General features: G+C 35.4%; 1 long non-coding RNA gene across 1 annotated transcript in view; it reads left to right on the forward strand.

Moving 5' to 3' along the window:
* The first annotated feature begins 10,093 nt into the window (after positions 1-10,093).
* The window catches only part of LOC113944698, a 99,137-nt gene continuing 91,008 nt past the window's right edge, over positions 10,094-18,222 (forward strand). Inside the window, exon 1 of the long non-coding RNA XR_003526757.1 lies at positions 10,094-10,183. This is a non-coding gene — a long non-coding RNA (uncharacterized LOC113944698). The remainder of the gene's footprint in view (positions 10,184-18,222) is intronic.

Consider the following 18,222-nt stretch of genomic DNA (forward strand, 5'->3'; position numbering starts at 1 on the left):
TCCTTTCCTTCCTGTCTTCTGGATGGCAAGGGACAAGGTCACTGCCTCAAACAATTTCAACCCAGGACTCTCCTGTCCAGTTGCTGGAGCTCAGCCTTATGTCTCCATGCTCTGGAGAAATACAAAGAGACCTATTATACCAGATATACCTTGTATGAGATGTTTTTGAATTCAGAGAACATTGTTAGGGGAAAATTACAAATCAGAATTTAAATTATGTCATTTGTTTCCTTATCTTTTACCTAAGCTAAATTGTAAAGGGAGAGAGAGAGCTGAGGGGGAAAGACAACAAAACCAAAACAAACCAAACCAAAAAACTAGAAAGAAAATAAGACCGAAAGCAAGAAAAGAAGATAAGGAAAGCTCTTTTATTCCAACCTACATCTTTCTGTAATCAGCTGTATTTTCAGAACAGAATCCCATTGGCTTCCAGAAACATTTCATGGAGGGTAAACAGTAGAAGGGAAGAACTCAGGGTAAGAAGTGTAAGGGTTTATTACTAGAAAACTAGAATCCACTGAAACCATTCAGTTTTCACAAATAGAAAGAAAGATATCAGTATGTCTCTAAACAGCATAGATAGCAAGATGGTAAATGGTTGTTGAAAAGAGTTTTCAGAAGTATGCAAGACATTACAGTGGTACAGGAAGTTGTTTCTTCTAGTATGTTGTACACTGTTTCTTTAATAGAATTCACAATCAAAATAAAAGAGCATGTAAAACTCATAAGTATAAAACCTCTATTTATTGGCATTTAGGACTTTGGGGATCTGTCAGAACTTGTTGAGAACTATGAAAGTATTTTAAAAATGGTTTTGGTGTCTCTTCCTCCTCTAAAAAGTATAACATGGAGTAGCCTCCTTTACCTTTCAGCCAAAACATAAAAGAGAACTAGAAGTCTTGCAGCACAAGAATGAACACTTTTGAGGGGCTGAGGACATAGAATCATAGAATTATAGAATCATTAATGTTGGAAAAGACGTCCAAGATCACAAGTCCAACCTTTGACTTAATACCACCATGCCCACTAGAGATATTCAGTCCCGACTGAAACTCACATGACCAGGTTCTTGAAAACATTTCCCAGGAGATCAGAATTTTGTCAGAAAGGGAGAGAAATTAATATTGCATTTTTTAAAAATAGATTTTGACGTGCAATTACGCAAAAGTGTTTTCAGTTTAAGATTTTTCTTAGATATTTAAGTAATACTAAGAATTTCCTTAAGCAGATAGAAACCCCCTAAGAATTGCTCCTGGTCCCTAATGTCAAGGACATAAGTCCTCACTGTAAGTTTAGAGTTTGTTTCAGCTGTCTGAAAAACCTTTATGGAATTGATAATCTTTACCTGATTAGAAGTTATTTGAAGTTGAGTAGTGTTGATCAAGTACTTCTTAGGTCTTTATTTTAAAAAAACAATTTAATATGCTTTTAATATGTATGATTTCCTAAGGTTTGTTCTCTCTTGCTATATTCTTTCTTCATAAAGAGAAAAATCCTAAGTTACCATACTTATATAATCTATTCACATTTGAATTACTAGTAAGCTCTTTGTTGTCAAATGCAATCCCATAATTGCTCAGAACATCAGAAAAAGATGCTATACATTTTTTACAGAAATCAAATCTAACAAGCAGAAGTAGCATGAAGTTTGGCAGCACACTCTGAAAGATAGTTTTTCACTAGTAAAGAGGGTATTTTTGTCAGCATTTACAGCATTAAGGAATGGCAAAAGTTTATCCAAAGAAGAATTCTAGTTTTCACCCCAAGACTTAAAAGATTTCAGTGGTAAAGTGTTCTCTATTTTTCTTTTATTACATGACAGAACATCTAACTTTCCTTTCCCTCTCCATGTTATATCCAGAATTAACTGTAAGAAAGCTTTCTAGAAATTATACATTTTGAACATAAAGTTCAGCTTTCAGGACTTCAGGCCAAGTGAAACCATAAAGAACTCAAACCCCTCAAGTTACAGGGTCTGATGGGAAAATTTCAGGGAATATTAATAACTGCTGGTAGAGTTATTTTGTTTTTACTATAGCAAAATCTTTTAAGTAGTGGACGTTCCTAAGTATGTATTTGTACAGTGTTTATACAATAGATACCTTTCATTATTGCAAGCTAAATAAATTTTTAAAATACAATAAACAAACAAATAATAACAAATGAGGAGTGTGCAGGGAGAAAAACAAATATAAAGTCCTATGAAGTTATTTTTAATCCTATGATATCTAAAATTGCCTTTTAAACAGTGGTGTAACATTCAGGAAACCTACGAAAACCACTTAAAGGTTAATGAGATTCTCAAGGCTGAATTGTATACAAGTATTCTGTTTGCTGTGGAAGAATCTATCAAAGCCTATGCAAGCATATTTAAACTTACAAGATGAAAAATGACAGTATTCTGTGCAAATGAGCTTACAATGCTTAAATTCAGTTTTAACAGTTAGATGTAATTGAACTCTATTTTCTTTTTTTCAGTTGGACTGCTGATGATCCTCAATGACCACTTCTGGCACAGATTAGGTTTCCTGTAAAAGATGAGCATCTGAAATTAAGTCAGCAAAATCAAATGCTGTAATTTAGTTTTATCTCATTATTAAAGATATAACAAGGATTATATTACATGCTATTATTGCTTTATGTCATGTTATAGAACATTATGTTCCATCAGTGCACGGGTAATCTCCATCAGGAAAGGACATAGTAATGGTAATGTACCTCTGGGTAAAAGACCAGCTTTTGGAATTTCCTGAAGGCCAAAACTGTATGAAGAAATTTTTGACAGATGGAAAATTATAACAGAAATGTTCAGGTATATATAACAGCAAACAATTTTCCTCTTTTTTTTTTTTTTTTTTTTTTTTTTAAAGGGGAAAAAAAAGACAGTTTTCACACATTTGTTTTTATCCTACAAAATATTTTATGTAGTCATGGAATAGAGAACTGAGCTAATGAAATGTTTTAACGGATTTAGTTGCATTCTTCTCTTACACTTTTTGAAATATGCTCTTACCAACACCCTGTTGTTCCAGGATACTATTAAATCACTGAAGAAAACCATACATACTGGGCAAAAACAAAAAATGGAAGAGAAAGGAAAAGGGAAATTTAAGCTAAAATTAATGAAAATAAAGATGGTTTTGAGAGATGGACATTACTGAAACAACTTTTTTTGAAACTGAATCCTGCAACACAGATGCAGTCAAAGGATGAGCTCTGACAGGGAAATATTTGTCAGCTTGCTACACGTAATATGTCGTTTATAAATCATTTTTGTATTTAGGGATACAAAGCTAAAAATTACTTTGATGAAAGTAATCCCTGTTAGAAATGAAACAATACATCTTTCAGCTGAAAAAAATATGAATACTTCCATTATCAATAACCCCGTGAATAACTATCCAGCTAGACATTCAAGTTTTAGGTTTGTAGTGATTAAAATCTCATTTGATAAGGACAGTTTAACCTCAGCAGTTTGCAGAGTCTTTTTGCTCACAGAAGATATTCAGAATTAATATATGGAAAACAAATTACATATATTAATAAGCTACCAGTCTTCAGATCTCTCAGAAGTATGAATAGGATCTAGGAATAACAATTACTGAAGGTACTAGCCCTAGGGACAAAGAGTCAACATTTAATATAACTGAGCTTATGCAGGATTTAATATTTTAACCTGTCTCATATTTATGCTTAAATTAAGAGTTTGAAGAATTACTGGACATGACTTAACACAGAAAAGACAGGAGTTAAAGAAATGCCCAGGTATATGTCAAATGGCATTGATTGGATGTGCATATTTTGTCTCCTTGTTTAGTATACCGGGCTTGATTTACTGACTAAAATTAGATAATTTGTGTTCCCTACAATATCCAAGTCTTGTTCATGTGGCTGAGAGCTCCAGGAGATGTACTTGAGGAGTGGTAGTGAAAGGCCAGATGGGGTACCCCACATTTAGATAGCTGAGCCAAACCTATATGCTGCACGAAGAAACCTACAACTGGCTACAACCTGGAAATGAATTTCACTGTTACTACTCTTCCTGTTTCTTACAGGTCCTAGGAGATTACTGAAGATAAACCCTAAGAAACATGCTAGAACTTAAGAGGGTAATCAGGAACATTATTGCTCTAGAAATGTTCATAAACTCTTCTTTATCTACTGATATAACTGAAACAGAGTTTAGACTGAAAGTAAAATTACATAAGAATTTAATTAAATTATATTATAAAGGATGTGGAAGAGAAGGATCAAAAAGTAATTCTGAGTAAATATTTTCAAAAGATAACATAAATGGGTACTAGCTCACAGGGGTCTCTAGGAGGCCTGAACATCAACAACACTGAGGTCCACAGAAAGAAACTAAAATTCAGATAGTTTTTTGCTATAGAAAGAGGAGTAAGCGAGGAAAAGGTGAAGCAAACCACATGACTGGAGCTATTCAACAACCATCCCACCAGGCAGACCTGCCTCTGATCAAAGCAATTTGGAGCAGCAAAATAAACCTGTAGCATTAACCATACTAAATTATGTCTGACTTGCTCTGGTGTTGACAAAGGGGCATCCTGAAGGCGGCAGCGGAGAGATTGAAATTCCTATAATAAAACTTCCCATTTGTTTATTTTAATTATTGGAAAAACAGGATAAAAGGGATAAAATTATTCAATTTGTAATAAGTGTCAGTTGAAATGCAATCACTGTCAGGCTGCTAAGATAAAGAAATCAAATCCAACCAGTATAGCCACAAATAAACAGCTTACATTGTTGAAGATTTCTTTTTTTTTTAAAAAAAAAGTTAATCTTTCTGTGTGAGGAAAGTAAGTGAAAGGACATGCTACTTGAGGGGTTTCATTCAAGGAGATGAACAAGTTCACAGGTGCAAATATCTCTGTAACTATGACAACAGTCAGAAGCTTGGGAAGTAGGAAGCCAGAAGCGTGGCTTCTTCTCACTGCCTCCAGCAAAATTAGTCTCAAAGCTGAATGAAGAAACGATTTTAAAAAAATAAATAAATTTTTTCGTGCACTTTCCAAAGTATTTCAAGTGAACTCAGAACAAAATTTAATCAAAGTTTCAGTGAAAAAACTAGAGAAAAATACTTTCATTTTTGTTGGGGTTTTTGTTTGTTTGTTTGTTTGTTTGTTTCATTTTCCTTACATCTGAGAAAATATTATTGTTTTTTCCTTACATCTAAGAAAACATGTTTGCTTAGTTCTGTCTATTTGAATATTCTTGAAAATAAAAGAAAATAATGCTCATGCACAATAGTTCTAAGTGTTGAGTGGGGTTTTGGGTTATTTTGTTTTCTTTTGGGGGAAGCATTATTTTTTTCCTGATATAAATAAATCTATATGCATTTAGAAAGACAAGTTTAATTTTGTAAAAACTACATTTTTCAGGAGAAAAGAGTTTTGCTTAGAGGTTTTCATGTACTTCTCTGAAATGTATTTGTAGTTCCCAAAACTGCAGAAAGAAATTATCTATGCCACGTCCTATAATAAAAAAGATCTGATTTTTTTTTCATTATTTGTCCACTTTCAACTGACATAGCCTAAATTGTTATTGGTGATAGTATGACAAAAAGACTGAAAATAATGCAAGTTACTTTGACTTCATAGGTCTGCAACTGGAAAGTAACAGCTAAGTATGTACATTAAAATAGCCTGATTCACCATCTTCAAAGAGACTAGTTGCAAAGAGAGATAGAGCACATTGTAAGTTTCATTATAAATATGATTTTAAGTTTCCTAAGATATGCTTTAGTTTTACTGTGTGTTAAGAATTCTACTTTGTATGTCTTTGATGAATATGCATCTGTTATCATATTTTAGAAAGCCAATATTAAATCTCATTATGATTGAATGTTGTAAAAAAAGACTTTTCCTAATACCACAGATAACCTGTTTTATGATAATTTATTAATTTAAGGATTTATATTAGTCTTTTATTTTTAAATCAAAAGAAAAAAACACTGTTTAATGAAAACTTCAGTGGGTGTTTAATAAAAATACTTTTTGGTCTTCATAAAAAAATTGTATGAATCATTATATGAATATGTGTGCATATAAACTGTGCACATAAAAACTATATAATTACCAAAACATTCCATCAAGAAATGTATTTTGCTATTTTAACAATTAAAATTATTTTTAAAAGACCCACAAAACTAGTGGCTTTTGAAAAACTTTTCTTCCTATTTAGAAACCTTTCATGAACAAAGGCAGCAAAATTGTGTAACCTACTTGGGATAAATAATTGACATTGCTGTGTGTCCTCCAGAATTATGGTAATAATTACTACATCTAAACATCACAAAAGTCTTTTCACCATTAGGTCAAGATCATGAGCTTTTCTTGCTTGAAATGAAGGCCTAGACTCATTAATTTGCAAGATTAGTAGTCTGACTAAATTTACAGTCCAGATGTTTGGTGGGGATGGGAACTCAATCCTCAGAGATGAGGGTATGAAACCAAAATGTAGTCTCCGTGATGAATTTAAATATGACCATTATTGTACAGATAGGCATGTACTTATAGATTTCTCAACACCTTTCTATATGGAAGAACAGGTAAGTTTTTCAGTAACTGCGAAGGATGTTTCAATGCACATTGCTATTAGATTAGTATTGACTCAGGTCCTTTGATACAAAGTACAGTCTAATGTTTCATTCCCCTTTTTTTCCTTCCTTCTTCTACCCCCTAACTCTGAGACAGGACTTAGAAAATAAATGTACAGGACTTAGTACTTCTCCTCATTCCTGTCAGTCCATTTTTCCCACCATTGATGTCCCTCTGGATGGCAGCATGACTCTATGGTGTATCAGCCACTCCTCCCTCCCAGTTTTGTGTCATCACAAACTTGCTGGAGGGTACAACCTGCACCATTATTCAGATTGTGGGACAATGTGTTCGATAAAATTTTTGACTGTTTGAACAATGTTTATTCTCTAGATTTCCTGAAAAATATAATTTTTTTTAGATATTTGCTTTAAGATATAAAACAGATACCAAAAAATAATAATAAAAAAAAAGAAATTGAAGTCAGGGAGAGTTTTGGTTTTTTATTTCAGAGTTTTACACACTCACTCTTATGCCAAAAGAAACAGACACTATTGTCCTTGCCATGTAGAAATCAGCGTGCAGTAAGTCATGGGGTTCCATGATGACATGATGTATTCATTGTTCAGCTTCAGGATGGTGGATAACCCACCTCCTAAAACCAAGGTACAAGAGTAATTTTCTTCATAACTCAAACACTCAACCTTTCTCTACATATGCCTTGAGACCACATTCTTGAAAACATCCATTAAAAAAAAAAAACAACAAAAGAGAAAATAGAATCTGATGATTTAACATGCCTCTTTGCTGTGTTTTAAGGTGTTTATCATTAGTATAGGAAATGAAAAGCTGGAAAGCACAGATGAGAGTTAGAAGGAAAGAAATAATGGAAAGTGAGATCTATCTAAAAGGAATTCAAAGGGGGAAGAAAATGTCCATGGCATTTTGAGAGAAACAGGTTTGGAAAAGGGGATGAAATAGGTGAGCAGAAATAGAAAATATTATAAAAAGATGCAGTGGATTTCTGTGGCTGGGTTTTGATAGCCGGGTGGGGGACTACGGGGGTGCCTTCTGTTAGAAGCTGCCAAGAACTTCCCCTGTTTTGTGGAGCCAATGCCAGCCAGCTCCAGGATGGGCTTCCTGCCACCAGCCAAGGTCAAGCTAATCAGGAGCAAAAGTAATGCCTCTGTGATAACATATTGAAGAACAAACAGGTATTGCATGGAAACAATTCCAGCCAGGGAAGAGCAGAATGCGAACATGGGAACAACAATGTGGACACCCAGGTCAGTACAAAAAGAGGGGCAGGAGGTGCTCCAGGCGCCAGAGCTGTGGCCCCTGCAGCCTGTGGTGAAGACTGTGGTAGAGGAGCTGTACCCCTGCAGCCCATGGAGGACCATCGGAGTGCAGAGACCCACCTGTAGCCCATGGAGGAGCCCACGCTGGAGCAGGTGGATATTTCAAAGAAGCTGTGACCCTGTGGGAGGCCCAAGATGGAGCAGGGTCCTGCCAGAGACCTGCAGCCCGTGGAGAGGGAAGTCCTCACTGGAGCAGGTTTTTCCCGGGTGGGACTTGTATCCCCTGGGGGGGACCCACGCTGGTACAGCTCATCCTTGAAGGACTGCATCCCATGGAGAAGTGACCCAGCAGACAGTAGTTTCATGAAGAACTGTTGCCTGTGGGAGGGACTCACACTGGAAAGGTCCATCAAGGACTGTCTCCCGTGGGAGAGACCCCACAGGAGCAGGGGAAGGACTCCTCTCTCTGAGCAGTGGCACAAAAAATGACTGGCCCTAAACCCCATTCCCTGTCCCTCTGGACCACTGGGAGGGAGGAGGGAAAACACAGAAGAAAGGAGGGGTAGGTGGGAAGGTGTTTCTAAGATTATTTTACTTCTCACTCTTTTACTCTTATCCTGTTAGTAACAAATTCAACTAATCTCCCTACTTTGAGTCTGTTTTGCCTGTGAAGGTAATCAGTAACTGACCTCTTTCAGCTCTTATCTCAACTCATGAACCGTTAGCTGTTTTTTTTTTCTTTTCTCCTCTGTCCAGTTGCAGAAGGAGAGTGAGAAAGTATGGCTTTAGTGGGTACCTGACATCCAGCCAGGGTCAACCCCCTACATGACATCTTACCAGCAAGAAAGATAAAGAGGTATGTGATGGTTAGTTTCTGATCCCAAGAGAAGATGGAAAAGGGAACCCTAAAGACCTTTGCTTCCTGTAGGGGCAACTAATAGAATTCTGGAAAGATCAAAAACTAGATATTAATTTGATTTGATTTGGCGTGTCTTTCCTTAGAGGCCAAAACCACTGTAACATTCTAGATTTGCTTCTTCCAGTGAGTAAAGCTGGACATATAAGTTTCTTTATCCAGTGAGTAAAACTGGATATATGAATACTTTTCATTACCTTTGTAAGTCAGACTAGTCAAAAAATGCCATTGGTAGCTTCATTATGGTCATTCATTTTGTGCAAAGGTGAACTGAAACCAATTTATTTAAATACTCAAACTTCTTACCTTTTTCAAGCTGAATATTAAACAATAGGACAAGTTCAACACTCACCTACTCTTCATATATAGCTCTATTAATCTTGTCATCTTCAATGGGATATGCAGAATGCAAATCAGATATGATTTTGGCTTAACGGAGAGTTCTATAATTCTTCAGAACTAATTCCAATCCTTCATGCTCTTTGCAAACTGCAGCTGCATTAACTCTTTGTAGCAAGAAAGAAATGAGGACTGCAAGCTTTATGATCTGTAAGAGTTAAATTATTATACCTAAGTATTTTTGTTGTATGTACTCTGTTTTATTAAAGGAACCCTTAGAATCTCATATGAAGGAGAGAATCTCTTCATTTTTCTTTCTAGGTATTGTAGGAATGTATAGGAATAACCACTCCTCTAGAAAGTCTGCAGTCACAATAGACCTGCACACAAAAAAACCCCCAAACAACACACCTTAAAAGCAAGGCATTTTGTGTATGATTTATTTTATTCTTTCTTTAAGTACTCCTACAAACTATTTCCTGACATTACTTTCGGTATGAGTACTTCACAGATGTGAAGAAAGCATCAGCTCTTAGATAATCATAAAGAAATTTTTAAATTACTGAAAATTTTACGATATTATCAGCAGGTCTTTCTGTTTTGAAAAACTGATTGAACTCCTTTCTTATTTTTTGTGACATTCAAATAATCCACTGATTATTTTAGATTGCATTATCTCGTATTGGCCTCATAAACCACCAGCGTGCTTGTAACAAACGTAGATAGAACCTTTCTAAATCTTCGTTCGTGAAGCCCAGCCATGATGACCTTAGATTGCATATTGTAATTTTACTCCTTTTTATTGAGATTTACAGTGATTTTAAAAATCTCTAATAACATTTAATTAATATGACAAAGGTTAATTTAATTATCATAAAGGTTTAAAGTTTGTGTATCAAAGGGGTATTAAAAATATCACATTTTAGTCTGAACATTTACTTTCAAATAATGGGAGAAAAATCCTATATTTCCCTCAAGTTGGAGTATAGGTAGAACTGAGATTCCAGGACCTCAGCAGAAATTCAGTCTTCCAGACAATGAGGGCATTCAAAAATCCAGAGGCTCTTCCTTTGGTAAGTGTAAAGATTCTTCAAGACCTCTACAGATGAGTATTATTACATTTATTTTTTTCCTCCTCCTGAGGAGCCTATCTCACTCTCACGCTCGATTACAATCTATATTTAGCTAGAGACTTTCTTAGACATTGATTGCATCTCCAGTATAGTCTGAATCACTAGTCTTACTCTAAGCATGATAAACGCAAATATGAAAATATGATTGCACTGAAACTCATTAAAATTAGAGCTCACCAACTTTTTTTTTTTTTTCATAATAAGGTCATGATTAAAACATTGGTCCCCCAGTCTAAAAAGTGAATGCCTCTAGAACACAATATCCACCATGTCTCAGGACACAGCAGAAATAAATATTTTCCTGCTGAAACTATGTCTCTTTTCAAACAGGAATCCACTATCAACAAAACCAGAAGAGAAAAGGCTAGGGTCATGAAACAAATAAGACAGTAAAGTTCTTCTGTTCAGGTTCCTTTTCTAGAATTATACACATTCCTAGCCAGTTCTGGTCCATTGTGGAGTGTATGAAATGTTGTTTGGTAGAAAGAATATCTTGTAGATTTGAAGAGCAGTAGAAACTAACTTGTATAAATGTTTGTTTTATGGGTCAGAAATTAAATTGCCCTTTTTTTAATCTTTTTCAGGTGCTTTCATGACACATATTTTAGAATTATTTAATACTATTTCTTTCTTATTTATTTGTTTGCAAATTTCCTGTGCTCTAAATCCTTTAAAAATGTTTGGATATTATTCTTATTCTATGGCACAGTATCACATGCATGAACACACGCAAATTCCTACTCATGCAAACCACAGGTATTAAGAAATAGAGAGTGTATGTGTATATAAACCTACTTACATACATATATACAATGCTGGGGTAATTACATTTGACCAGCATCCAGTCCCACAGTGGGGCTCTGTCATAGCCCTGTAGATATGAGGTTACTTTGGCTCCATGTGACCAGACACAGTAAGCAGTGATGCTAAGCACATATTCCTATGACTCTTTTTGGTAACTTTAACTCTGAGACAATGGCCTGATCATTCTTGATTATTTTCTTAGGAGTAAAGACTCAGAGTACTCTGTCCTTCACAGATTAGGTTAGTTGGTTCCTCTGGCAAGCATTGATCCTCACAAGGTCTTTCTAGTTGATTTGACTACCTTTTAGTCAGATAGCCTGTACACACACACACAGACACAAACATATATATGTACATGATATAAGCATACACATAGACACAACCCCTGAAAAACTCTCCGTAATGTCTTGGATTTGTTAAATTATTTTATATTTAGCATTATTTCGTATAAATAAATCCACTAGACCCTTCTTAATAATCAAATTAAGGATGACTGTTCCAACATAACTCTAAGACTCAAATCAGGTTCTATAATATGTTCAACAAGTTAAAGGATGAGATGGAGGTGAAGTATTATGTTCCCATTACATTTGTTTTTCCTATCTTTCCCTTTGTCTCACATATGTAAGCATATAAATATGTTAATACAGTTTTTGCATAAAGCCCATAAGATATAAGCCCCCCAACTCTAGAACAGAAGTTCCAGGAAAAAAAAAAATAGAAGAACTAGAACAAAATTCACATATGATGCTAATAGTAAAGTGCGAAAAAAAAGGTGCTATTTGTCCTCTACTGTCATCTTGCTTTCTTTCTGTAAGTGTTGTCTGCCCTCTGATTACATGTGACGCTGAGGCACAACAAAACATGTTTAGTTGCAGAAGTTTATTAGAGCATGTTCAGTGACTTACTGTGATTATATCTAAAGGTACAAATCACGCCCAAAGCATTACTGAAAATATCTAAAGGCATAAATCATCTTGCAGGTTTTGAAGGTCACCTTATATGATCTATGATCCCCGAAGATATTTATTCTTAGGTAATTTTTACTGCTTAGTTCTGTTCTTTTTCTCTGGTATTTTTTTCTCTTCTTCTTCCTTTTTTTTTTTTCTTTCTTACACATGGTTGTCTTCATGGAACACCAGTTAATGATTAAGTCAGTGTATACACTGTTAACACTGGTTTAAAGATCAGGGTTCCCTAATTTCACTGAAGGCAATACCTAATTTCACATCTGAAAATCTGAATCAATTAGGTGAATGTTTAGATTATTTAGTTGTCTGCAAGTGATGTGACTTTCTTTTTTTCCTTTTGTCTGAACTGAACTGTACAGCCGTGTAAAGATTGCAAAGTATGCCCATGTATGCCCATGTTTTATATGCAGCTTCTGAAAGACTTCTGATCTGTGGACTCGAACAAAAATGTATTAAATCCTTCTTAATGGGAATAAAACCTTAGTAGGGTCCAAACTATACAGTTTATTAGGATAAAATCAGTGGTATTTCATGAGAATCTAATAGCTTTTTATGAAAGGTTAGGAATTTCTGAGCCCTACCAAAAGTTCACACTGGGATAAAATTTCAGCAGGAAATACTTTTTTATTAAATGCAGTGTTATTCAAGTGTTCTAAGGCACACATATACAAGGTAGGGACATGTTACAGGCTTGGTCACAAGTGATATTAATTAGGTGGGAAGGCTGAAGATCATACATTTTTTTCCTGACTTCTTATTTCAAAAAACAGGTAGTAGAGATTGCTGCTGTACCGCAACATAATTGTTTCTTTACTGAAAAATGCAAAACTCTAGGAAAACTAATTACAAGTTACCATTCTATTATGCTGATTGTCATAACAGAATATGTGACCATGTGGGATCACGTAGGAACTAGGGATCATTGTGAGAAAAATCTTCAGAAGACTGAGAGGTCAGGTCGGTTTTAAACTTCCAAGCAGGACTTTACTAAATTCATATATTCACAGCACCCGTCATGCCAGTAATTAATTCCTATCTGTCATTAATAATTATCAATATGAAGACAAAATTTTTAGTCTTTAATATCTCAAATTACCTTGAGTACAAAATGCCACAGACATGATGCTGCATAACTGGTGCAGATGACTGAGGTCCTTGGTGGTCCTTGGTGATCAAGATCAGAGTGATCAGATTTGAAAACTCATTGGGAAGAGAATCCAAAACTGGTCTTGTCTTTTTTCTTGCATGTTTTTCCTTCCTCATGTCTGTTGTTTTTATGCTATTCTCACTCCCAATCCTGCCTCCCCAAAAAATAAATAAAGGGAGGGCTTATCTCCCTCTGATGCTGCTTACTCCGTGGTTTTGTCAGTCAATATGTTAATGTATTTGGAAGGATATTCTGACAATTCTCAGTTGCTTGTATTCCTCTTGTCCTTTAGCAACTTTTTAACACTTGTGGAGGAACATTTTAACACTTGTTAGTCTCTTTAATTTGTCCACACACATCTTTCTTTGCTCCTTTAACAGTCAAGGAGCATTTTGCTCTCAAGTTTCTGCAAAATGCTTGTGTTATACCTGATTCTACCGTCACAGGTATTATGAAATACGTATTCCCTATTGCTAGTTACACTTATCTAGTACACATATGTAGGTCCAGGATAAACTAATTACACCCAAGTTAACACATATTAAATCTATAAGTGCTACAGTCTCTGATCTGGTTATATGATATGTTTTGATCTGTCCGACTTTCTTCTCAAGTTTCATCAAGGATGTAGCAATAAAAATGTTTTAATCCACATCAGGTATATGCCACTTTAATGAGTATTTTAATTATTTCTAGGTTTTCTTCTTCTTTGGTTTGTACAATGAAGCAATCTAATAGGCATGAACAGGATTGCTTTCAGACAAAACTGAGCATGAAAGTACATTCTGCGAGCACACCTAATGCACTGTGGTTAGAAATGGTCATTCAGTCTCTCAGACCTGGCTAGCATCATAGTATAATAGAGATTGGAGGGGACCTCTGGATGTCATCTGGTCCATAAACCTGCTTATAGCAGGAACAACTTAGATCAGGTTGCTCAGTGCCTTGTAATGAATATCTCCAAGGATGGAGATTCCAATCTGTTTCACTGCAGGACTTGTTCTCAGAGCAAAAAAAAAAAATCTTTAACAACTAATCAGAATTGCCCTTGTTGCATCTTGTGACTGCTGCCTCCTAGCCTACCACTTTTAATCTCTGAGAATTTGTCTCTACTTTTCTATACTGTCTTGTTATATTGTTGAAAATAACAATGAGATTTCTTTTAGTCTTCTTTTCTTAAGAATGAACATAGTTGTCTCAGCTTTTCCTTGCATTCACTAGAAAAATTAAACTGATACATCTGTATTTTAGATCATTTATACCAAAATACTTTCTCTGCAGATCCTCACCTTTTTGTTTTATACTGCCTGTTTCAAGAATCTAATCTGAACCTAGATACTAGGATTTTTGAAGGAAGTTGCTACATCTCTTACACTAAATGTTTTAAATCTAAAATACTAAAATACTCAATGGAGTACAGAAAGATAATTAACAGCCTTCTGCCAATACACCCTGACTAGTGGAAGGGACTTTCTCCAGCCATGCCTCATTCTGAAGGAGTTAGAGTAATGACAGAGTTCTTTAAGAATATATTACAACTGCTCAGAATTATTTAGTTCATTATTCTTTATTTTTCACCTTTTCACAACTTTTTTCTTCAAATCACTAGAATGATGTTATTTGAAAAAATATTTATATATTGAGATACATATATATATATACATAAAACATTGTTGCAACATACAACCTCAGTTGGTTAAATGTTTTCTATTCAGTTTTTGGTTCTACTGAAAATAGATCAGAGCTATGGGAATGACCAAAGAAAAATCTTTGACAGCCTCTTATGTTCAGCCTTCCTTCGTGTACCTCTAATTTTTAAAAGAAGGTTAAATTAATAAGTACAATATGATTAACACTATTTATTACAATTAATGAATAATATAAATTACCTGAAATATTTGACATTCATTTTGGTATGCTAAGAAATGTGATGCACAAACTAGTGTCTTCTAAAGCATGAGTAATAAAGGCAAAGGCCAATTTTTTGTAACCACTTCAAGATGAAAAGGTAAAGAATTAGTGTATAAGCAAAATCTTTCCCATGTCCTGACCTGCCATAGTAAAAGTCAATTCATCAGCACAATAAAATATTTTTAATTTAAATGCAGTTAACCATAAACTCATCTTTCGAGAGGATGTGATAAATTTTGTATGCCTTAAAACCTCTGAATCACAAATAGGTACATTTATATAAGACTGCCTAAGGAGCAGATTGTCGCTTGTTAAAAGTTCACAAGAGGTGATCCTCCTCTCAGTTTAAAATTATGAAATTTCAAGGGTTTATGGTTGGTTTATTGTTTCCACATACCCAAAACAGCTTTCAGTACTGTGAATTAAAGTTTGTTCCCAACATACTCTCTTTAGTTGTTTTTGGGAAAGGAAATTCATGAGACTTAATTCTGGTTTTAAATTAAAAGATAGAAGTTAGTATTCCTATAAAAATGTTCAATTATGTAAAGAATATTCAATAATGTAAAGGATACAGACTTCTTTAAGGTTAAAGTTCGACATCAAGCATGAAGGATGGAAAACTAATTATATGACTAAATAATTAAAGGAATGAAAATATTACTATGTTTACAATGTTATTATATATTATTACATTATAATATTAATATCTCAGTTTTTAACAGATATCACATGCAGTATCACATGCACACCAGAAGCAGTTTGACCTTTTGTCTCTGCACAAAAGCTTTGCAAGCACTGGCCCCACAACATTTACCAAGATGTCATTTTATTTTGTCCCAGTCCTTCAACTGACCTCAACCTGTATTCATGCAGAAGAAGAATGATTTCACTGCGACTGTTAGTACATTCAGCATCCTGATTATAGTAATTGTTTACAAGATCAAGACCTCACCAAAGTCACTGATAGATGCAATTTTTAAAAGATATGCATGTACAATTGAAATTAAATAGGAAAGGAATTAGACAAAAAGATATAAATCACAGAATCACAGTATATGATGAATTGGAAGGGACCCATAAGGATCATTGAATCCAACTCCTTGTCCTGCACAGAACCATCCCCAAGAGTTACACCATGTGCCTGAGAGTATCGTCTAAACACTTCTTGAACTCTGTCAGGTTTGATGCTGTGACCACTTCCCTGGGGAACCTGTTCCAGCGCGTGAAGAACCATTTTCTAGTATCCAACCTAAACTTCCCCTGACACAACTTCAGGTCATTCCCTTGTGTCCTGTCACTGGTCACCACAGAGAAGAGATCAGTGCCTGCCCCTCCTCCTTATGAGGAAGTTGTAGACTGCTATGAGGTCTCCTCTCAGTCTCCCCTTCTCCAGGCTGAACAGACCAAATGACCTCATAGACCTTCCCCTCAAGGCCCTTCACCATCTCTATTGCCCTCCTTTTGACCGTCTCTAAGAGCTTAATATCTTTCTTATATTGTGGTGCCCAAAACTGCATATGTATCCAAGGTGAGGTCACCCCAGTGCAGAGCAGAGAGAGGCAATCTCCTCCCTTGACTGGCTGGTGATGCTTTGCCTGATGCCCCCCAGGACATGGTTGACTCTCCTGGCTGCCAGGGCACTGTGGACTCATATTCAACTTACCATCGACCAGGACCCCTAGATCCCTTTCCGTGGCACTGCTTTCCAGCATCTCATTCTCCAGTCTGTACATACATCCAGAGTTGCTCCAGCCCAGGTTCATAATCCAACATTTTCCCTTGTTGAACTACATATGGTTGTGGGTTGCCCAGACTTTAATTTGTCAAGGTCTCTCTGCAAGACCTCCCTGCCTTTGAGGGAGTCAACAGCTCCTCCCAGTTTTGTATCATCTGCAAACTTGCTTAGTATTCCCTCCAGTCCTTTGTCCAAGTCATTTATGAAGATGTTGAAGAGCACAGGACCCAAGATGGAGCCCTGTGGAACGCTATGTTTGTTTCATCATGTCACCGGTTTGATATTCCCCCATTCACTATTACCCTCTGTGCTCGACCCATGAGTCCGTTGCTCACCCACCACATCATGTGTTTATCTAACTGTGGGCTGGACATTTTGTCTTGACCACAGACAAAACTCACTAATTATTCCATAGGTTCAACCTTCAGTTGTAGTTGTCTCACAATATTTATATTCTGACTTTCAAGAAAAATAATGATTTTATAAGTTGACAGTTTTCTCTAATGAATTAGTTAAAAAAAAAAAGTTTTAATAAACTTGTCAAACTTGGTACTTGTCTCTGTTTCTACTACATAACAAAGTCTTTTCTGTGACTGCAGCACACACAAGCAGAATTTTTAAATGAGAGACCTAATTTTGGTAGGTCTAGGTCTAAGTCCCCTAGTTCTCAAGAGTCTTCTTTATTTCAGGTTCTATTAGCAGTGTACAATTCTAACTCATGTCCAAGCATATCCCAGAAATCCCTCCTGAGATATTTAGCCACGACACTTTGAAGAATACTGAAATGAGCAAGAACAGGGCCTTTCTCTATTTTATCTTTGATTCTTTTAAATTCCTTGCTCTGACATAACCTTTGAAACAGATATAGCTGTGTGAAAAGACTGAATAAAAAATAGGTAAGTTTTATGAAAAATGAAAGCATTTATAATTATATTCAAATCCTGCTAAGAATGAAATCCCACTGATTTTAATAGGATCAGACTTGGGCCCCACATCTCATCTAGTCAAACCTCAATATTGCAACAAAGAATGGTCATTGTTTTGAGAACAGTTTAATATTTGAAGTGGGGTCATGCATGCATAGCATGATGAGTTTCATTCTAAGCTCTGAATTTCTTTGCATTAAGCCAGGTAATTTATGGTATTTGAACAGCTTCTGCAGTTGAAATGAATCTCTCTGTTTAACATTTTAATGAACAGTAGGAATAGAAATAACAGGGTACTGAAGAATGTACAGTAAACTGTTGAGCAAAGGATAGAAATAGGAGAATAAATGAATTTTGCAAATAGTTCCTTTAGTCTAATGAAGGATTTAAAAATAAAAAAAAAAAAAAAAAACAAAACAAAACAAAACAAAACAAAACAAAACCAAACAAAAAAACCCCAAAACCTTCCATCCACCCCCCCCCCC

The sequence above is a fragment of the Corapipo altera genome, unplaced genomic scaffold (genome assembly GCF_003945725.1).
Source record: "Corapipo altera isolate COAL_440 unplaced genomic scaffold, ASM394572v1 0, whole genome shotgun sequence".
NCBI lineage: Eukaryota > Metazoa > Chordata > Aves > Passeriformes > Pipridae > Corapipo > Corapipo altera.